Source organism: Pinus tabuliformis, chromosome 2_2 (genome assembly GCF_031772625.1).
Source record: "Pinus tabuliformis cultivar Carrire ecotype Pingquan chromosome 2_2, CPIR1, whole genome shotgun sequence".
NCBI lineage: Eukaryota > Viridiplantae > Streptophyta > Pinopsida > Pinales > Pinaceae > Pinus > Pinus tabuliformis.
In genome coordinates, this window is record NC_142300.1 from 949999219 (window position 1) to 950027026 (window position 27808).

The window sequence follows — 27808 nt, forward strand, 5'->3', positions numbered from 1 at the left end:
ACTCCATTTTCCTTGCGAGTTTACATCTTCGAAGGTCTGACAACGAACAGAAGTTTCCGCCACTGTTCTTCCAGGCCGACTCAATCAAAGCAAGCCTGCGACACAATCTTTATGTGAAATTCAAAATTTGAAATTTGAGCGCGCTACATGCCCGCCCATGCTCGCTCCGGGTGAATGCATGAACGCGTGCAGGGTGGAGAGGGTGGTAGTGGGTAGCGGACGGATTCTATGGCAGGTGGCTTCCCAAAGAATTTATGCCTCCCCTGTTGCTACAACAACTGCGCCAACATCGTCGACCTCTATTTCAATACTGTGGCTGGAGAAGGTACTTATTATTCTTCATTATCATATTCATGTACCCTATATTGTAGCAGAGGTAAAATATTATATTTACTGGATATCTTACAAGAGACAAACCTGTAACCATGAATATATGAATGGCTTTTATACCTGAATTCAGTCCATGATTGATTCATATAGATATATAATTTCTGGTGTCTACTTGCGCCCACCTGTGCGAGGTTCACAGAACCAGAGACCGTGGGATGATAAGCGAGGTTACATCATTTGTTGTTGCTCCCACAACAATTGGTTTTGGCGATATAACAATTCCTCCCACTTCGGCTCCATCTCCAGTCTCTTCACTCAGTCATTAGCTATCAGATTGTGTAATTTTTCTAATGCTTGTACAAGCAGTGGAGTGTACAGTCAAATTCGTTTTGCAGAACTTGTATCTGATTTATTGGAGTTTCTTTTCCAAATATTCCTTCAATTAATAAACTTTACCGTAACTTTATTTGGAACAAGGGATTTAATTCGCAGTAGTAAGTGTTTTTCGCATCACTTTATAGTTTTATGGTATTCTTCGGCACTTTGTGGAAGTATGATTATAACACACATTTTGTGTATGGTATTTCACTTCTATGAATTCTTAGTTCAATCGGGCCCATTTCAAATTATTAATCATCTCTATAGAGTAATATATAAACTTACATGAAAGGGTTTTTTAATTATATTTGCTCTATGGTCCACTTAATAGAGTTTCTTGTCTAATTATATATTATAGGGTATTACTTAACTACATTAATCTCTAAATATATATCACCAAGATTGAAATAAATTTAAAATTCTAAAAAAAGCTAATCATACATTATCTTAATAAATTATATAATTTCATCTTTAAAAAGCTCAAAGAGCTCTTACTACCATAGAAGAAAGTAGAAAAAAAAATAAAAAAATTATAAAATAGTAAAATGTATAAAACCAACCCTGTGAAAAAGCTCAAAGAGCTCTTAATACCAGAGAAGAAAGTAGAAAAATAACCAACAAAATTATAAAATAGTTAAAAAAGTATAAAACCAACCACGTGAAAAGTAAAAAAATTAAATAGGTAAAATTTAAGAAATGAGAAATAATAAAAAATAAAATAAAATTACAAGTATAAAACCAACAATGTGAAAAGGAAAAAAATTAAATAGGTAAAATTTAAGAGAGGAGAGATAATATAAAAAAAAAAATTAAAGAAAAATTATATTCTAAAATTTATCGGAATAAGAAATCATTTTTAAAAATTGAAAAAATAAACAAATAACTAAATGAAAATTTATCAAAGTAATTAATTCTTTTAACACATGAAGAAAAAGATATTCTCATCATTTATTTTTTAATTTACATAAACTTATAAGTATTAATAATGTGCACACATTATTACATTAAGAAGCGAAAAATACATCTACATGTGGTTAAAAATTGTGATGAAACAATTAATGAATATATTGCTACATTAAAAAATTAGAAAAATACAAATTAATCCCATTTTAAAATTATATTATATAGTGTGTTTTGGTGAGACAGAACATTTAAAGAAATTTGATCCCTTAAAGTGTTTGATAGATTCAACTTTAAGATGGATCTACAAGAGTTAATAATAATATAATTTCATATCATGCAAAATTTCATTCACCTTTACAATGTAGTATAGGGTATAGAATTTGTCATAATCAAACCAATGAATATAATGTTACATTAAAAATTTTAAAAAATACAAGTCAATTACATCTTAGATGGCACTAAATTAATTTTAAAAAGTAAATAAATCACATGCATAAACAGATATGTATGTGACAACATCTAAAAAATATTAAACCAATATTCATACATTTTAAACCTAGATATATCAAGCATTTAGAGGTATAGAGTTTGTTAGTGTGTAAATTTTATTAATATGAAGGAATTAATACATAACATGGAATTAAATGATAAAACAATTACAATTTAAAAGATTGGTCTCTTTAGGTGCTTGATAGATTCAAGTTTGAGATGAATATGAGCTAGTTAATAACAATATAATTTCATATTATGAAAAACATTTCATACATTTAAAATGTATTTTGAATAGAAGTTGTGAAGAACAAACCAATAAACTTATTGCAACATTAAAAAAAAATATACAACTCAGCTCAATCTTAAACAATATTAAATTAAATTAAATAAAAAAAATTAATAACTACATACACACATATGTATGTTAACAACATTTAAAAAAAATCATCTAAGATCTTGATTAGTTAATTTAGTGTCGTAAATTGCTTGCATAAATTATCAATCGAGGTTTGTAAACTGATGAAGTGTGGTGCACTATATGTGCTTAGTTAACATTTTCTCATTTCGTTGTTTTGTATTTTATGTTGTTTTGGGGGGGTTTTGTTCTTTGATGTCTAAGAATGTTCAACCTAAAACTATGAGAATATTTAAGTGAATCTAAAGAAATGTTCCTAAGTTAATCTAATTCTCTAAATCAAAAACTGTTGGCTAGTAAGAACCTAATTTGGAAAACAAAGCATCTATCTTATCTTATCATTAGTCCTAATCCATGGAATTAATTCTTAAAACCAAAAATGAAATTGCAGTGTTTTTTTGAAGTAAAGATAGAAAATGAAATCAATTAAAGTACTTCTGGTTACTTTAGCATTCAATTATGAAGTATGATCTTCTTGAGATGGAGTATAAGCAACTGTCTGTACTTTAACGTCCTAGAAAAATAAGCAAAGTATGCAACTAAGTGAGAATTTGAAAGCAACAAGGTGAAAGCATGTAAAACTAACTGTAAAAAACTAATATATTTTTTACTTTCTCCAACATTCAAATGTGAAGCATTACCCTCGTGAAGTGCTGTGTAAGAAGTCAATTATGCCTTAAGTCCTAAGTTCCTAGGAAGCTAATAACAATGTACCGAGTAATTTCAATCACTATATGAATTAGACATTTAACCATTTAGTTTAGGATCATCATCATCTTGAAATGGCTTTTGAAAACATCCATTAACACAGTTAATTGACAATTCTATTCTAAGAAAATGAATGAAAAAAAAGTAAGAAAAACTAAGCAACTGTGTATTCTTATCACTTCAATCTTAATTCAATTTGGAAACAGAGTTATTTTTCTCCATCAAATATCTTAGAAGAACAAGGCTGCACAGTTATGAATTATCACTATGCTATTGCTAAAAAACTAGAATGAAATATTATCCTAATTAGAAAACAAATTTGCTGAAAACAGAGTAATGCAAATTGAACTAAAAACAACAATAAAAACCTCCTCCAGTGCAGGGGCCCTCTACAACTGATTTTGCTGGATTGCTAGCTAGTTAAAGATGTTCTTAACCAATCATTCACTACAGGAACTTTATATTACGATAAAATAAAGTTTGAATACAAAGTATAAGCAAAAAGCCGAATTTAACACTTAATTTATGAATTGTTTCTCAGTTCTACGTAACTGATATTTAAAGGAAAATAACATAACTATTTGTGAGATAAACTTGCTACATGTGGCTAATCTGAATTAGATTTTCAATAGGATTGTTAGACTCTTGATTTCCTACGAAAGAGTCCTACTGCTTTCGGATAACGTATTTTGACTTCATCTTTGACCATGATCTTAGGCTCGCTTTTTTGTTGATCTGGACCGAGTGAATAGGATATAATCCACGTGAGATGATTCTAGAAATGCCCATGTGGCCCAATTCTTCATTTGACACATAGAACCTGCCAAACCATGAGAGTAGCTACAGAATCCACAGTTAGCTATAGAATAGGCTGCGTTCTGTAGCTAAATTGCAAAAATCTACTCAAATAGCAAGAACATGAAAATATAATATGGAAATCATTTTAATGCTTTCCTTAAGACAAAACTTAGCATTTATCATTGATTGGGGTCTGTAATCTTATGAGAAAGTGAGAGAAAAAGGTGAGAAAAACTGTCAAGGAGAGGGTAATTCTGAGGTTCAATAGATCCATCTCAAAACCATATCTTTCAAGAATCTAGAGGTATCAAAGTTGTTAGTGTGTAAATATTTTAATATGAAGGAATTAATGCATAGCATGGAAGTAATGACAAAAAAATTGCACATCTAACTATTTTATCCCTTTCAGTTTTTAATATTCAAATTTAATATGGATTTAAGCCAATAAGAATGCATAGGTGTTTTTAGTACACAAATTCATATCATGCAAAAACTCCCTTACCTTTACATGTATGCAAAGAAAATATCTATTATGAAGACTATTTTCCTCTCTTAGGAACACTCAATGTCCCTAACCCATCGTTTTTATGCAAAATTGCCTAATAGTATGTATAATACCATTTGGGGATCAAAGAACCCAAAAGGGTATTATTCGTGGTGGGATGCCTTATTCACAATGCTCAATCATGAATACTATTTTCCTCTCTTAGGAACACTCAATGTCCCTACCTCATATTTTTTATGCAAAACCACTTAATAGTACCTAGAATACCATTTGGGGGTCAAAGACCCCAAAGAAAGGGTATTATTCATGGTGGGATTCCTTATTCATAATTCTTAGGACCTAGAGGGTTCATTTTCCTATGTAAGGCCCTTGTTTCTCTTTTACCATGGTTTAGGCCCTAGAGTTATCCTTATTTCCAAAATCCAATTAATTACAACCCTATTTGATCTGAAATCACCCTTGAGTGACCTCAGTTAATTAATTATTGAATGAAGGTATTACAGACTCATGTGTTGGTGTGTGTATATTTCATTTTAGGCAATGGATTGATCAGATTACAAAATACATAGACACTGGGAATATGGAAAATAACAGAGAAACACAGTAAGCAAATACAAGAACACAACAATTAATAAGGAGTTCAACCTATCCTCCAGGGCTACGTCTCTGGTCCAGTTTTCATTGGTGGCCTTCTTTTATTGTGTTTTTAAAGCAGAGAATTACAATGAGGAGCTCAATCTGAGTCTCCTAAATAGAATTTCCTGGCAGGGTGGTTCTTGGATTCCACAAACCACTAGAGTGCACAAACTCTTTGCCTTACCAACTCTTTACCTCTCTGGTATTTATTGGGAGGAGCCCAATGTGGTGCTTAGTTCCCTGACAGATCCTCTCAGGGATGGCTTGCTGTTGCCTTATGCTGGAGGTCAGCTCGGCTCTCTGTCTTTTTGTTCATTGCTTTACTGTCTCTTTGTTCTCTGTCTTCATCTTCTTCTTTCTGTGGTTCTTCCTCTCGATGTCCTCTCTCAGGGTCCATCTGTTCTCTGCCCCTATTCATGGCTTTAAAGCCAATCGATCTCACGACTGTTCGATTCCCTTTCCACCTTCGACGGATCACCTGATGTTGTTCACCTGGAATTCCTTGTCTTTGCGTCATGGTCATCGACTCACAGGGAGTGGCCACTTGTCCTCTCGTGAACTACGCTAGCTTTGCCTCGTCGGTTTGGTTTTTTCAGTTACGTAAGGAAATGACTCATCCACCACCTCAGCAGTCAAATCGAACCTCAAATCCTTATACATCGCAGCTCAATACCCTGTCAAATCCGGTTCTTTCATCGGGCACGTTCTTAGCCATTAGATTTGGAGTCCCCAGATCCGATGTCATTCGCTCATTTCGCGCATTTGACTTGCTCGACCGTTAGCGTGCGATTAGCGACGATTTTCTCTCTCCTCCACCTGCCACACGTCAGGCGCTGAATGGAATTGCTAGGTTTCAGCGAAATCCGCTTACAGCCAAAGGGTGCCCCCGATAAATACCGTTGGTTTTGGAGTATGGGTCCCGCCTTTAGCCATTAGCACTTTTCCCCATGGTTTTCCCAGCTTCCATGCGACCGAGCGCTCAGGGCCTCTCCTTCTTGAGGGGTTTTGCCTAGCGATGCGCAATTAGTGCTAAGCGCTAATCGCGCATCAGAAACAACCTCCTTTTCCCAATCCGGGCTTCCCAGGTGCTAGTTTTTCCTCCTGCACGGTCTCCATGGGCTTTTAACCGAGGTCCTCATCGTTCCTCGCTGACTGTCAATTGCCACTATTCAGAGATCTTCCTTATCGCTCTGTGTTCATACTTCTTTGAAGTCTGTCCTGTTTTGGTGTAGCCATGGTGTTTTGATTATTCTTCATGGATCCAATTCGGATCATGGCCTTCCCACTTAAAAAGATTTTGGACCACCAAAAGTTGGTTTTCAAGCATCGACTAAGTGAGGGTACAATTTTCTCACTTGTCCAATCTCTATCCACTTTGCATTGCTCAGCTTTGAACCCTTGAGTCCAATTCTGAGCTAGTCAACATCTCCCCTGTGCGTTGTCCTCACCTTCCTGTCTAAAACTATGTCTTCCTGCAATTCATTAAGATATTCAGGTAGCATATCATCAATAGAAGGCAATTGACTCTACTCTTCAGGATCTTCAATCAGTGAGGGTTCAAAAAATCTCAAGCAATCTGCATTTATGACTGAGTAGATGTGCATGTAAGCTGGTAGATGAAGACGAAAAGCATTCTCACCAATCTTCTCAAGTATTTTGAAAGGTCCATACCTGATAGGCTTTAGCTTCTTACCTTCACCTTGCTTTCTGTCTTTGCTGATATACGGCCAGACTTGGTCACCAACCTGAAAACCATGCTCCATCCGATGCTTGTCATGCCTAGCCTTGTATTTGGCTTGGCTCTTTTCCAGCTGTTCCTGTACTGCCTGGTGGATCTCCTGGATTTATTCAATGAACCTAGTTGCCTTGTCCACATCACTATATCCATTAACAATGGTATCTTTACCAAATACAAAATCTAAGGGAGACCTTGGTGTGAAACCAAAATAGGTCTCAAAAGGAGATCTCTGTGTAGAAGAAAGTTTTGCTCTGTTGTAAGCATGCTGTACATAACACAAATGTTCATCCCAAAGCTTAGGATGTTTGCAGCAATATCCTCAGAGTAATTGGATCACTGTCGTGTTAACTACTTCTGTCTGGCCATCAGTTTGTGGATGAAAAGCCATACTTTTCTTTAGTTTGGTGTCCATCATTTCCCACAGACTTGACCAAAACTTGCCCATAAATCGGGTGTCTCGATCAGATACAATGGAAGTGGGTAGTCCAAAATGAAGCCATACATGTTCAAAGAACAGTTTTGCAGTTTGTTTAGCTGTAATCTGTTTATTACAAGGTATCAAAATACACATTTTGTTGAACCTATCCACAACAACATATAAATAATCATGACCTTTCCTAGATTTAGGCAGTCCTCCAACAAAATCCATGGAAACACTTTCCCAAGGGTGAGAAGGAACTGGTAATGGAGAGTACAAGCCTAGTTTTCTATTGTTGGGCTTGCTTTTAGCACACATAGTACACCCTCTTACCTCTTACATATCTAGAAATTGTTTCATTCATTTTTGGCCAATAACAGAATCTTTGCAGCTGTGCAACTATTTTACTTACCCCAAAGTGACCTGATATCAGAGAAATGTGTGCTTCTCTAACTATCTTTACTCTCTTAGTTTGTGGAATGCAGAGTTTCCCATAATGGTATAAGAGTCAGTCCTTTACATGGTAATCCAACTCTTCTACTCATTTGCCTTGACTCAAAGTTGCATATACATCTTTAAAGTCTATATCTTGAGCATATTGTTCAATGTAGCTTTCATGTAGCATAGAATTATTCTTAAGTATAGTAGATGCATTTATAATGGGTCTAGATAACATGTTTGCAACTTTATTGTGTATGCCCTTTTTATATCTGATGACTAAATGAAACTATTGTAGAAAACCCATCCATTTGTAATGTCTTGATTGTTGCAATTTAGTTTGGCAGTGTAGATATTGAAGTGGTTGATGATCAGTATGTATTACTGTCTCATTGCCCATTAGGTAATGTTTCCACTTTTTCACACTCTGAACTACTGCATACAATTCTTTATCATATGTAGGATAGTTAACTACTGCAGGGTTAAAAGTTTCATAATGATAACATATGGGTTTACCGTGTTGTGTCAACACGCTCCCATGGCATAGCCACTTGCATCTGTTTGGATCTCAAATGGTCTTTGCAGATCAGGCAGTGCTAGTATAGGTGTTGTACTAATCTTTTCTTTCAAGGTGTTGAAGGCTTTCTGATGTTTGCCTCCCCATTGAAACACCTTGTTCAATCTTGTCAAAGCATGTAAGGGAGCTGCAATTGAGGAGAAGTTGGAAATGAACTTCCTCCAAAACTGTGCTGCCCCTAAGAAGCTTCTCACTTCTGTAGCAGACTTGGGTTTAGGCCAGTGTACAATGACTGCCACTTTACAGGGATCTATTTTCAATTCACCACCCCCTACTATATGACCCAAATAATTTAGAGATGTTTTGTCAAATTCACATTTTGAGAGTTTAACATGAAGTTTTTCTCTTTTCAAAACATCTAATGTCTGCTTAACATGCTTTAAGTGTTCTTCCCACGTTTTACTAAAAATCAGAATGTCGTCCAGATACACAATAACAAAATCATAAAGAAAAGGTCTGAGTACATCATTCATTAATCTCATGAAAGTAGCAGGAGCATTAGTTAAGCCAAAAGGCATAACCAACCACTCATACAATCCGTGCTTTGTTTTGAAAGCAGTCTTCCACGCATCTTGTTCTGCAACCCTGACCTGATGGTATCCACTGTGCACATCTAGCTTGGTGAAATAAATAGCTTCCTTTAATTGATCTAAAAAATCATCTATGCGAGGAAGGGGATAACGATTTTTTATTGTTATCTTATTCAGTGTTTGGTAGTTAACGCACATTCTCCATGAGCCATCTTTCTTTCTCGCCAAAATGATTGGTGACCCACATGGTGATGTGCTAGGCCTGATGAACCCCTTCTCGAGCAACTCCTGCACCTGCTTCTTGATTTCAACATTCTCTAAAGCAGACAACTTGTACATTCCAATGTTAGGCAATGGAGCATCTTGCTACAAAATAATATCATGTACTATTTCCTTTTTGGGTGGTAGACCTTTAGGTTCTTGAAACAAGATATCATACTTTGAAACAACCTTTTCTATATCAGCTTGCTATTTAGTATTACAGCCCTCAAATACTTTGGTTTTATCAGGTTTCTTTTCCTTTACAACCATCAATAAGAATTTTTTGCATGAATTTATCATTCTTTTCATCTGCCCTGAGTTTATGAGAGTATAATTATTCTTGAGCTTATGAGCTCTTACAAAGTATTCGATTCCATCTTTCACAAATAGATACTTGTTCTCAGCTCTATAGAAAATATCTTTTCTATCATACAAGTAAGACTTCCTAAAACAATTCCACATATATCTAAAGGAATTATGTCTAACTCAACCTCATCTACAAATGTTGAACCAAAAGAAAACTTGAGTTTGCACTGTCTAGTCACTTGTAGTTGTGCTTTGTCATTCAACCATCCTAATGGGTATGGTTTCTTCTGAGGTGTAGTTGCTAATCCCAATTTCTTTACAATTGATTCAAAAATTAAATTTACTTGTGAGCCACTATCAAACAAAGTATCAATCTTTTGATGTTTGGAAATAACTCGAATATGGAAAAGCTCATGTCTTTTTCTCTCATTTTCTTCATCAGTAATGGATTGTGCTTCAGAATTCTTACCTTTTATACCTGTGGCTGCAATGGTTGTTTCATCTCCCGAGTTTGACCCCAAATCTTTCTGAATAGCTGCAACAACAATCTTCTTATTTTTTCCCTCGAACTTCTTAGGTCTTAGCGCTAGATGCAAAATCCAACAATGCTCATCATCATGCTCGTCCTTTTTACAGTGAGTGCATGAAGCTTTGCTTTTCTGTGCAGTGTTGCCTTCCTTGCTTTCCATTTCTATTTTCTTTTCTCCTTGCTCTTGCTTGCAGTGGGTTGGGATGATCCCCCAACTTCTAGATTTCCATTCTTTCCTCTAGCTTCTAGATGAGTAGCTTGTACATATACCTCATCTATACTAGTGGGATTAAACATGAGGATGGTATGCCTCATGTAGCTGTGTAGACCACCAATGTACTTCAAAAGAGTTTCTGGTGAGTCTATTGAGATTCCTAGAAGCAATGCTCTCTTTCTAAATTCTTGAGTGTACCCTTGCACATTTTCCCTTTTAACTGCCGAAGAGTTTGCCAACTCATCATGGCTTATTGCATGTAGGCCAATGGATATAACTGCTTTTTGATTGCAGAAACAAATTCACTCCAGACAGAGATAGTCTTACCATGTCTTTTCATATCAGCTTGGGTTCTGCCTTCCCACCAAACCAAGGCAGTGCCTCCTAGGCATAGGCTTGCCAGCTGAATCTTGCTCTGGTCTGAGTCGATGTTCTGTACTTTGAAATAAACATCAAATTGTCTAATCCAATTATCCAACTTTTCTGCATTTAACTCTCCATCATATATAGGAAAATCAAATTTAACATCTAGCTTGATTAAATATGCTTTCGTGTTATGCACAGGGCTATTAGGAGGTGTGAGGAAGCTTTCCTCTTTCCCTTTTCCTTTGGAGTGGTCATGGAAGTGAGACTCATCTTCTTCTTTGTCTTTTTTAGAGCCTGATGAATCTTCATCCTTGTGTTTTCTAAAGTCCCTATACATTTCTTCTACCACGGACTTTATGGATAGGAAACTTTCTATGAATTGAGGGTCTGGGCCCATAGAACCTTCCTCTGACATTGTCTTCCGAGGATAGACTCTCCCAATTTTAGGATTAGTTTTGACCAACTCTCCTTCTCCTAATTTGAGCTTTGATCTAGTGAGCATTCAATAACTAAACCAACACAAGCTTGTCTAACCTTTACAACCTAAAGCTCTGATACCACTTGATCTGAAATCACCCTTGAGTGACCTCAGTTAATTAATTATTGAATGAAGGTATTACAGACTCATGTGCTAGTGTGTGTCTATGTCATTTTAGGAAACAAATCAATCAGATTGCAAAATGCACAAACACTGGGAATATGGAAAACAGTAGAGAAACATAGTAAGAAAATATAAGAACACAACAATTAATAAGGAGTTCACCCTATCCTGCATGGCTACGTCTCCGGTCCAGCGTTCAATGGTGGCCTTCTTTTATTGTTTCTTTAAAGCAGAGAATTACAATGAGGAGCTCAATATGAGTCTCCTAAAATAGAATTGCTTGGTAGGGTGGTTCTTGGATTCCCCAAGCCACTAGAGTGCACAGAATCTTTGCCTTACCAGCTCTTGACCTCTCTGGTCTTTAATGGGAGGAGCCCAATGTGGTGCTCAGTTCCCCGATAGATCCTCTCAGGGATGGCTCGATGCTGCATTATGATGAAGGTCAGCTCAGCTCTCTGTCTTTTTGCTCTTTGATTTATTGTCTCTTTGTTCTCTATCTTCATCTTCTTCTTTCTCTGGTTCTTCCTCTTGATGTCCTCTCTCGGGGTCTGTATGTTCTCTGTCTCTGTTCATGGCTTTAAAGCTAATCGATCTCAAGAATGTTCGATTCCCTTTCCACCTCTGTTGGATCGCTTGCTACTGTTCACTTGGAATTCCCTGTCTTTGCATCATGGTCATCGACTCACAGGGAGTGGCCACTTGTCCTCTCGTGAACTGTGCTAGCTTTGCCTTGTCGGTTCGGTTTTTTCAGTTACTTCGGGAAATGACTCATCCGCCACCTCAACGGTCAAATCAGACCTCAAATCCTTATACATTGCGACTCAATCCCCTGTCAAACCGGTTCTTTCATCGGGTGCATTCTCAGCCATTAGATCTGGAGTCCCCAGATCCGACGTCATTCACTCATTTCGCGCGGTTGACTTGCTCGACCATTAGCATGCGATGAGAGGCAGTTTTCTCTCTCCTCCGCTTACCATGCATCGGGCGCTGAATGGAATCGCTAGGTTTCAGCCAAATACGCTTACCGCCTAAGGGTGCCCCTGATAAATATCGCCAGTTTTGGAGCGCGGGTCCCGCCTTTAGCCATTAGCGCTTTTCCCATGGTTTTCCCAGCTTCCATGCAACTGAGTGCTCAGGGCCTCTCCTTCTTGAGGGGTTTTGCCCAACGATGTGCGTGCTAATCATGCATCAGAAACGACCTCCTTTTCCCAATCTGGGCTTCGCAGGTGCTAGTTTCACCTCCTGCGCGGTCTCCATGGGCCTCGGTCAGCACACTTTGACCGAGGTCCTCGTCGTTCCTCACTGGCTGCCAACTGCCACTGTTCAGAGGTCTTCCTAATCCCACTGTTCAGAGGTCTTCCTAATCGCTCTGTGTTCATAATTCTTTGAATTCTATCTTGTTTTGGTATAGCCATGGTGTTTTGATTATTCTTCATGGATCCAATTCAGATCACTATCCTATTCAAATTTGAAAATCATGTAGAGAGGTCCTATGTGGTGTGCCAATGTATCTTCCACCATGTTTGAGCCTAACATTATTTTTAAAATTCTGACTTGTTGATATAACATACTCAATAGGTTATGCCATTTATTGAGGTTACTAGATGCTTCCTGAAACCACAAAAATTATACTATTTTTTATTTGATACCTCTCTCTTATATATCCAACCACCCCAATGGCATGTTTTGGGTGTTGGAGTGCTCCAAGTTCCTTTCACAAACTTATAACTATTCTCTAATACCACTTTTTAGTGTATCTAGTATCTATACTACACCCATGACACTTTGATTTTAACTTTAATCCAAATATGGTATGTACTCATGTAGTTGCTAATGGTTAATTTATTGAATTTTTATCCTTTCAGGTGATGGAAAGACATTTATGATGGAGACTTTGCCACTAAGAGCTTAAGAGGAAATGCTTAATTTGATGAACAAAGCATTTTGAATAGAAAGATGGCTTCGCTTATGGATTAGTTTCTTTGAGATATATGGTTGCAAGCTATGTGTTGCAAACTATGTGATCTCCTTAGTGATGAGAGGTATGTATATGAACATACATGTATGCAAATTGACTTCGTATAACCATAACTACAAATATTGATTTGTTGGAAATAATAGTGAGAGGGGGGGGTGAATCAGTATTATCATATCAATAATACTTTTTCATTTCCATATTCAGATTCATATATGCTACTTCCACAAATTCTTATGATTCAATTAGTTGATCCTTAATGAGTGCATTAGAACATTATCAACCATATTAACAGTAAACAGGTGTAGTAAAATAGAACAGATCATCACACATAAGCCACACACATGAACACCATGATATAAGGTGGAAACCCAATGTGGGAGAAAACCACCTGCTGCAAGTCATCTCAATCTTCTTCTTAATAAGAAAATAATTTTAGAATATTTTTGTACTGGTGCAGTCTTATACCAGTACGCAGGGTTCTACCTGCAGAGAGCTACAACCCCCATAGTTCTTGTACTAGTCGATCCATTTACTAGTACGCAGGCTGCTACCTGCTACAATGCTCCAAAGTTTTCCCTTAGCTCTTGTACTAGCTTAGATACTAGTACGTAGAAGCTGGCCTACAATCATCTCTCCTCTGGGTACCACGTTTCATACATTTTCAGACTGGATACACCTGAAGCACAACACATAATCTGAAAGGCCACGTTTCATCCAATTTTCATACTGGACCCATTAATATCATTGAAGCACATAATCAATCAATCTTCTGAATCACCCAAACACCAGATCAATACATATACAAGGATAATATGAGAGTTATCAACCAGATCTAGTCCATCAGATCATATAAAGATAAGTCATTATGAACCTGATCCATTCATCCATCAATACTGCTGTTATCAGAACATAATATCAGTAACCAGACATCACTTCAAAAACCCAGAACACTTCAGTAAAAAACAGAAGCAGCTAAAGCATATTTTAAGAAAAGTACGACGCTTCTCCAATGGAAACCTGCGGGTATCCACTCCTGCACCAACTACTAATCCGCGGGTATCCGCACCTGAATAGGCTGCTGACTTGCGAGTATTCGCAGCTTATAGTTTTCTTCTCTACGAGCATCTGCACTTACGGTTGTGCGTTTCCTGCGCACCACCGCATTGTACTTGTCTCTGGCCTGCGATCCTCCTGCAATCCTTCGCACCTACACCGATCTCTGGCCTGCGAAGCTCCGCGTCTTTTGCTCGATCTATCTGTGTGTCTCCACGCTTTCTCCTTCAGTCGCCTGCGGATCTCCATGCCTGAAACATGTCGTACCTGCGGTCCAGACTTCAAATATGCCACAGACTATCAGATCTATAGATCGGCTCATGCACAAAGGAGATGTCGACCCATCAGAAGATTTGCCCTATAAAGCTCAGATTTCTCTTTGATATAGATCTAGATATCACTCACCAACCAGAATTTCAGATCTTGCTCTCCCTAAGATATTCAACCCATAAGCATTACTCTAGCCAAATGATATCCTTCCTCTTTTATAGCCTTAGGCCCTTCACAATACCACGGTCCAAAACCATAATAACACAATACCACGGACCCGACGGGCTAAATACCAAGGGTTAAACATAAGAAACCCCACGTGTGCTTTTCTCTACATGAAAGTGTGTGCACTTTAGGACCGCACTTTTTGTTTTGTGATCCCGCGAACATGTCCGCACATTATGAATGCAGAACCGGCGGACCTAGCCTCTGACCGCACCTACTGAAACGTCACACCTGCGTACTTCTTATTTTCTTCATTCTTTGTGAGATAATCATCAATCTCTGCTACTGACCTGTTGTACTGGGATCTATCACCTATATCAGTTGCCATCAAGGACAACACTTGAGCCATAATGCCAACAATCTCCCCCTTTGGACTTGATGGCAAAGCTAACTTGTCATATTAAGGACTGTCGTTTGATTCCTTTGAGCTGTCCTGCATCCCATGTATTATGTCGCATCTGATATCTCTTCTGTAGATTCATCAGATTATATATAAGTGAGATGTTCTTTTATGAGTGGGTTGCCATCAAGTACAACACATGCATCATAATGCCAACAATCTCCCCCTTTGGACTTGATGGCAACAACACCAAATCACTCTACCCCTTTGACATCAAGGGCAAAGGGTGGACCAAGATATTATCTTCCTTTGCTGACCATACTCCCCCTGAGAACTTGTTGAAGCCTCTGAATGAGCTCTCCCTTTGTATATGCCATGGTGCACCAATCTGTCCATGCTCTTTCTGAGAACATGCTGAAATCTCTGCTCTACTGAAGTGAGTTGTTCATGCTCCCCCTGACTGTAAGCAAGGTATGCAAAAAGATGTTCTACAAGAAGAACATGACTCTATACATCGTAAATGACCTTCCTATCACCAAAGACTCATACATACATCTATCTACCATCATAATGGTGATATACCAAAAGTTTACATATGATAACATAACATCATTCCTCCCAGGCATAGTGGGGAAACCAACATAGACCGTTACATGACCTGAAGAGATCTCATCAAATGACTACAATAGATAGAGACACACTATTACATCATGACTTTTACATCGAATGATATACATGACATTTATAACAAACATTATGATAAACATCAGCAACAACATTGAATGATCTGCTCCATAGCATCTGTCAACAACAACTAGACCAGCAACTTGTATCATCAAGGTATGTCCGCATCAACTCATCCTTTTGAACAGAATTCTGTATATACAGAATCATTCACATTCTATCATATGTGAGAAACACCATAGCCATCCAGATCTACATGAACCAAGTGTCATTAATTTGGAATATCAATCAACACATGAATATCCGCAGCTTTGTTTGTGTCTAAAATGCATAGATACACAACTGATCCTTCTGTCGCTCTGCGAACCTCCACAACTGTTCCTTCTGCTGTACTGCGTACCTCTTTGCAGATCCACAGCTAAACCGTCTGCTTGACGGCGTATCTACGCACCGGTCCTTCTGTTATTCTGCGTACCTTCGCTCTGTGACTTCTTCTGCATTGCGTAGCTCGCACCAGAGCCTACTGTTCGTTGCGGACCCCCGCACCTTATCCTTCTGATGAGCTGCGAACCCACGCACCTTCACTAAGTATCGCCTACGGTCCTCTTATTAGAGCCATGTAATCTTCATCACCAAGGACTATTAACCATAATGCCAACAATGCACTATCTGTGCCCACTACTTTTAGACTGACATATACGCAACTTTGCAATGTCTAACTCGCGTATATACACGACTTCCCTTTAAGAAACTTGTGTATGAGATTCAGGACACTGAAGTTTTACACTTTCAGCTCCCCCTGAGTCTGTTATATCCGTGCAGTGCTGTGTCTCAGTACATTGTGCTGTGCCACATCTTTCTGACTGAACTTCCTTCTTCTTCCATATCTTCAAGTGTGATGATGTTTTCTCCTTTTGGTGTGATGTTCATCTTTTGTTCTTGCATTCCTTTGCTATATGTCCAAGCTTGTTACATGCATAACATCTAACATGTTTCATATTCCTCCTGTAGCAATCAGCAGCTTTGTGACCAAACATATTGCAAGCAAAACAATATCCATTAAAGTACCTTGATTGTGATGATCTGTTTGCTTGATGATCTTGAACCCTTCTTCTTCTACATCTGGTTGCAACATGTCCAAGGTTATGACATACATAACATTCAACATTATTCATAGAAGGAGTAAAATATTTTCTTTGAAGGACTTCTTTCCTTGCTTGATGATGAGATTGACCTTCCATCTCCCTTTTGAGCATTTCAAATTTTACATTAGAGTCCCTTGTCTTACTAGATTCACCTTCAATAGTTTCATGAAAACCAAGACCAGTCTTGATAGCAGGAGATCTTTGACTACTAAGAATATCATCCAAGGCTTTAGTGCTATCTTGAAATCGTAACAGTTTATCTTTTTCTTCTAATTTACCTTTCAAGATATTTACCTCAACTTGAAGTTGTTCTTCCTTTTCTAGACATTGCTTCTTCATGTCTTCTTCAGCTTTCCTTCCTTCTTCCAACTGATGCCTTATTTTGAGAATTTCCTTTTCTTGTTCTTCATTGAGATCTTGCTGCATTTGACGAATTCTGAAGGCACATTCCAGCTGTGATTTTAAGCTGATAACTTCGTTTACCTGTTTCTCAATAGCTTGGATTAGATATTTATTCTGCTTCTTTGATTCTTCAAGATCTTCCTTTAGCGAGCAGATCGTGGCTTCAAGACTTTCATAGTAACTGGATATATCTTTGAGTTTCTTGATGGTTGTGCTTCTTTCATTGACTTCATCTCTTAGTGATGTTACTTCATCCTGCAACTTTTGATATTTGTCCTTGAATAAATTCCTTACCTTGTTTCCTTCTTCTAGTTGGGCCTTTAGTTTGGTAGCTTCTTCTTTGAAGTCACATTCCCTTTTGTTCAATAGATCTTGTTGATCTCTGATTTTATCTAAAAGCCTTTTAAATTCTGCCTCTATTTGATATCTTTCTTGTTCACCCATAAGAGCAAATTCATTTGTTTCGCTATCACTTTCACCTTTTCCAAATGGATAGATAGCTGGAACATCAGAGGATAGCAAATTCATACCTGATAGTTCATCTTCATTCTGAAATGATTCTGAATTTGATTCTAAATCTGAAGAGCTTCTTACACCTAATCCCCAATCGATTCTCCCACTATCATAGTTCTTATGAGATGTCTTCTTCTACTTATGTGCTTTCTTCTTAAGCTTCTTTCCCATTGTTCCATGGATCTCCTTTAAGCGATCAAGCCTCTACCAAAGGACCTGATCTGAAACCAATTGTTGGAAATAATACTGAGAGGGGGGGTGAATCAATATTATCATATCAATAATACTTTTTCATTTCCATATTCAGATTCATATATGCTACTTCCACAACTTCTTATGATTCAGTTAGTTGATCCTTAATGAGTGCATTAGAACATTATCAACCATATTAACAGTAAACAGGTGCAGTAAAATAGAAAAGATCATCACACATAAGCCACACACATGAACACCATGATATAGGGTGGAAACCCAATGTGGGAGAAAACCACCTGCTGCAAGTCATCTTAATCTTCTTCTTAATAAGAAAATCCTTTTACAATATCTTTGTACTGGTGCAGTCTTATACCAGTACACAGGGTTCTACCTGCAGAGAGCTACAACCCCCATAGTTCTTGTACTAGCCGATCCATTTACTAGTACGCAGGCTGCTACCTGCTAAAATGCTCCAAAGTTTTCCCTTAGCTCTTGTACTAGCTTAGATACTAGTACGTAGGCGCTGGCCTACAATCATCTCTCCTCCAGGTACCACGTTTCATACATTTTCACACTGGATACACTTGAAGCACAACACATAATCTGAAAGGCCACGTTTCATCCAATTTTCATACTGGACCCATTAATATCATTGAAGCACATAATCAATCAATCTTCTGAATCACCCAAACACCAGATCAATACATATACAAGGATAATATGAGAGTTATCAACCAGATCTAGTCCATCAGATCATATAAAGATAAGTCATTATGAACCTGATCCATTCATCCATCAATACTGCTGTTATCAAAACATAATATTAGTAACCATACATCACTTAAAAAACCCAGAACACTCCAGTAAACAACAGAAGCAGCTAAAGCATATTTTAAGAAAAGTACGACGCATCTTCACTGGAAACCTGCGGGTATCTGCTCCTGCACCAACTACTGATCCGCGGGTATCCGCACCTGAATACGCTGCTGACCTGTGAGTATTTGCAGCTTATAGTTTTCTTCTCTGCGGGCATCCGCACTTACGGCTGTGCGTTTCCTGCGCACCTCCGCAATGTACCTGTCTCTGGCATGCAATCCTCCTGCAATCCTTCGCACCTACACCGATCTCTGGCCTGCGAAGCTCCGCGTCTTTTGCTCGATCTATCTGCATGTCTCCGCGCTTTCTCCTTCAGTCGCCTGCGGATCTCCGTGCCTGAAACATGTCGCACCTGCCGTCTAGACTTCAAATATGCCACAGACTATCAAATCTATAGATCGGCTCATGCGCAAAGGAGATCTCGACCCATTAGAAGATTTGCCCTAAAAAGCTCAGATTTCTCTTTGATGTAGATCTAGATATCACTCACCAACCAGAATTTCAGATCTTGCTCTCCTTAAGATATTCAACCCATAAGCATTACTCTAGCCAAATGATCTCCTTCCTCTTTTATAGCCTTAGGCCCTTCACAATACCACAGTCCAAAACCATAATAACACAATACCACGGACCCGACGGGCTAAATACCAAGGGTTAAACATAAGAAACCCCACGTGTGCGTTTCTCTACATGAAAGTGTGTGCACTTTAGGATCGCACTTTTTGTTCTGTGATCCCGCGAACATGTCCGCACATTATCAATGCAGAACCGGCGGACCCAGCCTCTGACCGCACCTACTGAAACGGCACACCTGCGTACTTCTTATTTTCTTCATTCTTTGTGAGTTGATCATCAATATCTGCTACTGACCTGTTGTACTGGGATCTATCACCTGTATGAGTTGCCATCAAGGACAACACTTGAGCCATAATGCCAACAAACTCCCCCTTTGGACTTGATGGCAAAGCTAACTTGTCATATTAAGGACTGTCGTTTGATTCCTTTGAGTTGTCCTGCATCCCATGTATTATGTCGCATCTGATATCTCTTTTGTAGATTCATCTGATTATATATAAGTGAGATGTTATTTTATGAGTGGTTTGCCATCAAGTACAACACATGCATCATAATGCCAACATGATTCTATATTTTAGGTGCTCCATTCTTATGGGTCTTTACAAGACCTTATAGCATCTATATGAGAATATATTAGAAGCCTTTCCAACTTGAAGACATACGTATGATGGTCTTTTTTTCTTGAATTTTTTGATCTTGAATAAGGGTTTTTGTTTAGATTCAATGATGTTTTTGTGATAAAAATGAGCTAATAATAGTGTTTAGGGAGGGATCTATTAATTCTAGCCACTATGGAGTGAGAAAAACATTAGAAAATTTGCCATGTATTGGTTGTAAATTCAATCCAATGTGAAAATTATTTTATGTGCAATTGTTCATTGTGTAAAATTTTAAAGATAACAAATAGGAAGTTAGCATTTCACACTCCAATTCTTGTTCTTTCATTTTTTTGGAAAAGTATTTCCATATACATCCTAAGAAATTTACCGGAAAGGAGTTGAGGAAATGATATGTAGTTAGTACCATGTACAATTTTTCTCTTTTGTCTGAAATTCCTCATATAGTAACATGTAACACAAATTTTCTTCACTAATATGATGGTAAATTTTGGGTAAATGGTTTATATCATGTTTTTTTATCAAGATAACATAGTTTTTTAAACCATGCTAGCTCAATGGAAGATCACTTTCTTTGCAAGTAAGAGGTTGGTGGTTTGATTCCATCTTGCCCTAACATTAATTAATTATTGAAAGAACAAAAATATTCACATTCTATATTTATTTCTAAAGATAATTTTTATTATCTCTAGAGAGACAACAACTAGGATTAAAGACATATTGTCTCTATAGAGACAATAACTAGGATTAAATACATATTATCTCTATAGAGAAAATATGTATTTAATTGTAGATATAGCATAAACTCTAGCTTAAGAAACAATAATACTTGTGTTATATATTATTTTTTATAGAGACAATGATTTGAGACACTCACAATGTTTAAGACAGTTTACAAGTTTTTTTTTGTCTCAAGTTGAGACAATTTACTCAAAATTTGTCTTAAAGCCCCCTATATGTAGTAGTTGGCTAATTATAAGCATATGCTTAATTTAATAACTCCTTAGAAATTGTCAAATTAGTTTTATTATTTACCATGTTATAATTATCAATATGGTAATTTGAACAAAAGTTTCAAGTTTATATTATTGCTATTCTTTCCTTGTGGCAGGTTAATAATCTTAATACTGTAAATTTCGATTAAATTGATATCATCACTTAACTACTTTATTATTATTATTATTTTAAGATGAATAATAATATACCATATTAATTATTATTGTTGTTATGTTAACTAATTATTATTAATATATGCAATTTTATTAAACAATTAGCTAATACCAAATTATATTATGTTGAATGGTTAAATTGGTTAACCTATGTATCATTTTAAAAATAAACATTTAAAAATAAATAACATCATATTTTATTAAATAAATATATTAACAAAATTATATAAAATGAACATCAAAACACACACTTAGTTTACTCCATAATATGTCAAAAATTGATCAAATAATTGCTTGGGGTTTTGTAAATATATTTTTTCTTTTGCCATTTGTATGATTTAATTTAAAATTTGAATACATAATTGGTTTTGGTCTTGTGGCTACAACACCACATGAGTGAAGCCTCAATCTTGAATCAAAGGGTCTTACGAGTTGGCGAGAGTTTTCTCCCATGTTAAAAATAGTATTAATAATAGTTCAATCCTATTTAACTTATATAAATGAATTATTATTTAATTTACATCAAATAAAATTAGCATTATTTGATACTCTTAATAAATTATGGTACAATTTGTCACAATAATGATAAGATATAGAATATCAATAGATATAAAATCAAATGATGTTATATAAACTATCTAATTTATACAAATATATGTTAACAAATTATTTAAAATAATTCTTACACTATGACCTGATCTTAACATAGCGCACACATATGAGCTGATCTTAACATAGCGCACACATCATTTCACATTAATAGAAATCCTAAATCCACACTAGAAAAACTAAACTTAACTTGCGAGTAAGTAGACAATCTAAATCTACACTTCATAGCACAACTTAAATGACCGAGAACATGAGGAACTATAAAAGAAAAGTGACTGAAAGATATAACATGGTATGTAATAATCCTCAAAAGCAACTTTAAATGAAATGGAGTAGTTTAGAGGTTTGCTCAGTAGTGTTGGGATCATTTTTGATGGCAGTCTCATTGAGATGGAAACAATGGCCAACTTTCTCAGAGATATATTTCTCCACTTCATGAACTTGCGCTTTTCATGGCTTTGCAATGCTCCACCTGTGTGTCATTAATAATGTGTTTATCAGCGATGGCCACAAACATGCGTGGAAACCTCAAGTCCTTCATAAGTGGAGCGTCAGGTCCCATTGCGTTGGTGATTGAATGCTTTGTGGTTGTGAGGATACCCACTGGTATCATTATTAGTTAAGAAATTATTATTTCAAAACATAATTAAGTTTTTCAAATAGTTTGAAGAATTTATCGAACATTCCTCGACTAGAAAGCATAGAGTCAGGTGGAATCTCCATCTTGAATGTGCTTCTTTCGGATTTCACATACCGAGGATGTATACTGTTGACACCTAATCTTAGGGATTGGGTGAACAACTCTAATTAGTGTAAATAAATAATAGAGAAGATGGAGAGTGGCCGGGAGATGAACTGGACAAGCACTCCCTGTTGTATATAATAATGAACAACCTGAATGAATAATATGAATCGATTTGAGGAGTTACCTCCTGGTGTGACATATACAAACACCTCCTCACACGCAAACATGATGTAGTAAATCGACCACGGGAGTGGCGAGCCACTTCGAGAACGAGGTTTCCCCTGAGTAACTTCACCCATTAGAAAGAATCAGCTGAAATCGGGTACTGACTAAGCCACAACTCCTCGATCTCTTCACAGGCTACTAAAAAGAGCCATAGAAGAGCCCTAAATGAGTTGTCACACGTTGCGAGGAGGAGATCCTCGTGAGCGAGTTTGAAATCCACCAAAATGCATAATGAAGTATAATAAGTACCTTCCCAAGCCACAAGAATGAAGTATAGGTTGATGATGTTGGTGCCATTGTCATAGCAGTGGGGAAGGCATAAACTCTTTGTGAAGCCACCTACTAGAGAATTGGTCGACATCCCCACTGTCATCCTCTCTACCACACAAGCATTCATGCATTCACCGCACTTAAATTTCAAATTTAGAATTTCAAATAAAGGATTGTGCCCCAGGTGTGCTTTAATTGAGTTTCCCTGACAGAATGGTTTTTTCAGACCTTCGGGAGATGCAAACAGGAGTTGCAGCGAAAAGGGGGTTGCCGGGAAATCAAGAGACACTGTAATTATTCTCATGCTTGTATTACCATCACCCATGACAGCGTCCCATCCATCTCCAAAAAATGTCATGTTATAGACTACTCCATTTTACTTAAACTATTTTGACATTCTGACTTACTTAGTTAATGTATTAAATGTAATTGGTGGGAAATATATTTCAAACTCAGCTAGTCAAGTGGGAAATTTCAAAATTTGAAATTAAATATGAGAGAGAGGGAAGCATGAAAATTTAGAAAATCTACAGTGATCACCCACCCCTCATATTGTGTTTCAGAAAATCGAAATATGTAGCTTGGATTACCTTCGCAAATAACCTGCTCCAAGCTGGAACACCAATAGTTGCTGCAGATTTCAGATTCCCATGTATTGGGTGGGAATTATAATAGTTTGCTTCATCCTCCTCCTCCTCTGGGCAAAAAATTCAAAAAGTGGAATTATTTGCACCGCCCCTTCTCTATAAAGAATAATTCGCTTTGCTGCACAGTCTCATGCAAAGTGAGTGACGAGAATTCATTCTGCCAAAAAGATTACGGGAAAAAAATCATTCAAAAAGTTGTGCATTTCATTATTTCTATCACCTCCTTATACTACCCAAACAACACATCCATGACTACCCTATTGAACCGACCCATGCTCTTCATGTGTTGTCGAGCTACCTTGTCATCGGTGACGAACCCCTTCTCCTTCATATTTACTAGGAGTTGCCGCATCTCATCAGCCTTCTATGCCCTCAAGTAGGAATCAACCAAAGTGACATAAGTGGCAGCTTTGGCCTTCCAGTCATAGCCCAGAATATCAAGCATATATTTTCTGGAGTCCTGCAGCATTCCACCCTGCCACAGCACCTGAATGAGAACATAGTAGCTATAGGAATTGGGCAAGCACCCCGAGGCCTACATTCTCATGAAGACCTTGAGGGCGTCCTTGGGCTTTCCATCCTTCGCATATGCTTCCACGATGGTAGTGTGTGAAATGACATCTGACATCCTCGACTTGTCCTTCATGTATCCAAAAAGCTTCATGGCCTGGAGGGTTAGCCCATCCTAGGATAGGACTTCGAACATCTTGATGGCCTGTGTAACAACCCCGAAATAAAAACATGTAATTAATCAGATTAATCATGCGATTAATAATCAACACTCAATTTATTGTTGAGATGGTATTGAAGTGATTTTAGATAGAAAATCAACATTAGATCTATAACAACTAAGTAATGAGAAACTTTCCAAGTTTATTCATCTGGAGTAGATTGGATGTTTTGCTAAATATTGATTTCTAAATGATAATCCACTAAGAATGATGTAAATTGGAAATTTGAATTTGTTTTTTAAGGGTAGTTGGTAACTTTATGAAATCATGACACTAATAGTACTCATAAGATAGCATAATCCTAGAGGGATGTTAACTAATGCTAATTCATAGTTAGCATTCATTGTTTATATATGTAAACAAAATTAATTCATGATAAGAATGCTTATAGTGTATTGTTGTTCTATATTTGATAAAGTATTTGATGATTCTCATATTAATGATGTTTCATGATATCATGGTATGTGGTAGATGGATATAGTTCTCATGAGATGTTAATGATGTATATGTGGTACTTATTTATTTATTTGGTATGATAATGATGTTGAATGCTCATGATGAATATGATATGCGTAGGGATAATGATGTTATGATATGAGGTTATAGTGACAAGTGCTTTGTTTATTATGTCATGTCATGATATATCTTTAATGCAAATATGTTGATGTTATAACTTATGAGGGTGTTTTATGATGTGAAACATGTGGTAATTGCATGCAAATTTTACGACATGCAAGAGAATGTAGTTCTTTACTATTTAGAATGTTGTGATAACAATGATGAATATTCTCATGATGACAGATTATTTTCTATAATACTATGACGGTATAGATAATGCATTCGTTGCATGTTGAGGTGTGATGATTGATAGGACTCCACAAATGGGCCAAGAGGGCCGGTTTATTTGATGATCTCGTGTAAGCCCATACGCATGAGGGAGAATAAGTAACACCATATGGGCTGGGGACAAACTCAATCAACACTACATATGCCAGTGGTTCCTTTGTCTTGTATAGCTTTTGATGAATAGCTCTTGAGGGCTATGGGACCATCTTGAGGATGCCAAGTGCCTGATATTGAAGGCTAGGTGCCTTCAAACACATTTTCATAATTAACTAAGTTAAATAGTTCACCCTTATGACCGTTTGAGACTTGGCGCCATTTAACTTTGCAAACAATTTATAGAGGAACGAATAGTTTTACGTAGATGCTAAATAAATGAGCACGAATTTTCTTTAGTTCTCTTTCAGTTGTTAACACGCATGATGAATGGATAATTTACATTTAATGGTATGGGATTGTTAGCATTGTTCTAATTCGATAATCCCACTTGCTGATATGATTTATTGCTAATACGATTCGTAATCCACACACAATTTATCAACTAATTAACATCACATTTCCGAAATATGAGTAGAGACAACTTACCTGTGGAACGCTAGTTGAATTCTACTAATTGCAACAAGTCTTGGGGACGACTCTCCACCCTACTGTAGGTTCAATTGCACAAAAATCTTGCTTCAACTGGCCACCCCCGAGCCCTCAATCAACGTACTACTGCTAGGGAATCCTTTGTCTTGTATAGCTCTTGATGGATAGCCCTTGAGGGGCTATGGGACCATCTTGAGGAGTCCAAGTGCCTAATATTGTAGGCTAGGTGCCTAGTATTGGATTGGGAAGCCGAAGTCTAGTGGGGGTGTAAGGACTTTGATGCCTGGAGTTGTGTGCCTTAGTAGTTGTGGAGGGAGTGGGCCAACCTTGCGAGATGCCCGGAGACATTGAGCACTGTACCGAATGCCTGCCTTGGGGTAGATGAGGTCTGAGTCAAGCGCGAGCCTTGGGGCCAGCCTTGGACTAGGATACAAACCGAGGAGGCTTATGCCTGGTTCCAAAAGTGGGAAAAAGGACAGAGATTCCTTGGGATTTCCCGGGTGTTGTGAAACTTTCGATGCCTGCTGGTTATACTAGTTTAGCAGAGGGTGTCGGCGAACATGAAGTAATAAATAACAAAATAAAATGTTAAATAATTCAACTTAACTTTGGGACGAAGTTCCTTAAAGTGGGGGAGTATGTAATGTCCCTTAATAATAAATAATAAATAATAATAATAAAAAAAATAATAAATAATAAATAATATAATATAATATTAAAATACAAGAAAATAAATAATAAACAATAAATAAAAAATAGTAATAGTAAATAAATAATAAATTATAAATTATAATAAAATAATAAATAACAATATGAAAGCTCTATATAAATATATATATATAAATCAATAGAAAAATAGTAAAAAAAATTAAAGCTATCAAAAAGTAAAAACAAAAGAAATAAAACAAGAAAGCAATAAAAATTAGTAAAGCTATCAAAAAGTAAAAACAAAAGAATAAAACAAGAAAGCAGTAAAGTTGCATGTTGACACATGGAGTGTGTGCATGTGGTTCCCCTTCTAATGTTTGCTCTATTTAATAGATGGTGAGGAAGATGAGAGGCATTCCATCGTTCCATTATTCCATCATCCATTCTCTTGGGAGAATAGTGTTGTAAGACAAAGGATTCCCTGGCAGTAGTACGTTGATTGAGGGCTCGGGGGTGGCTAGTTGTAGCAAGATTTTGTGCAATTGAGCCTATGGTTGGGTGGAGAGTCATCCCCAAGAATTTGTTGCAGTTAGCAGAATTCAACTAGCATTTAGCCCTAAAATCATAAGTGAGAAACATCATCGCCACAGGTAAGTTGTCTCTACTCATATCTTTTGAAATTTAATGTTAATTAGTTGATAAATTGCGTGTTGATTATAAATCGCATGATTAATCTAATTAATTACATGTTTTTATTTCGAGGTTGTTACCACCTGTTGAACGAGGTGGCTGGGCTCTTGAATCATAAGCTTCTTGTTGAAGGAGTCCACGAGGCTTCTTCTTCTATTCGTCATCTAAGTCGTCATCCGAGGCGTTATTGGAATTGGCTTGGATGATGAGATTTCGGTGCTGGGGTGCCCTTTTGAAGGGAAATTTTGTGGAGTATACTGTTATGTATGGAGTGATATAAGGTCTCAAGGATTGCAAGGATTTGGTATTTGAAACGAAGTTATGGATATCAGAATGAGTGTGAATGGAGGAGGAGGAGCAATTGAGAATTTTGATAGAATCAAGGAATTTAAATGAGGATGGTATGATAATAGATGCTTATTGATTTCAATGGCGGTTGATAAATGACACATGAAAGGGCGTTGGAACAACATCTTGCTCATTGTTATGGCCAACTGCAGCAGAGAGCCGAAGAGTGAATATTGTAGCTGTCATTGAAAGTGTTTGTTGTGATTCGCTAATATTAATTGTACGTAAACAAATTGAAAATTTGAATTTATTTTATTGCACACTAACGTTAAATTGGG

General features: G+C 36.9%; 2 pseudogenes; both read right to left on the reverse strand.

Moving 5' to 3' along the window:
- The window catches only part of LOC149196343 (uncharacterized), a 33058-nt pseudogene extending 13940 nt beyond the window's left edge, over positions 1 to 19118 (reverse strand).
- A 4640-nt stretch (positions 19119 to 23758) lies between these two features.
- On the reverse strand, positions 23759 to 27655 carry LOC149196344 (uncharacterized; annotated as a pseudogene).
- Between the last annotated feature and the right edge of the window lie 153 nt (positions 27656 to 27808).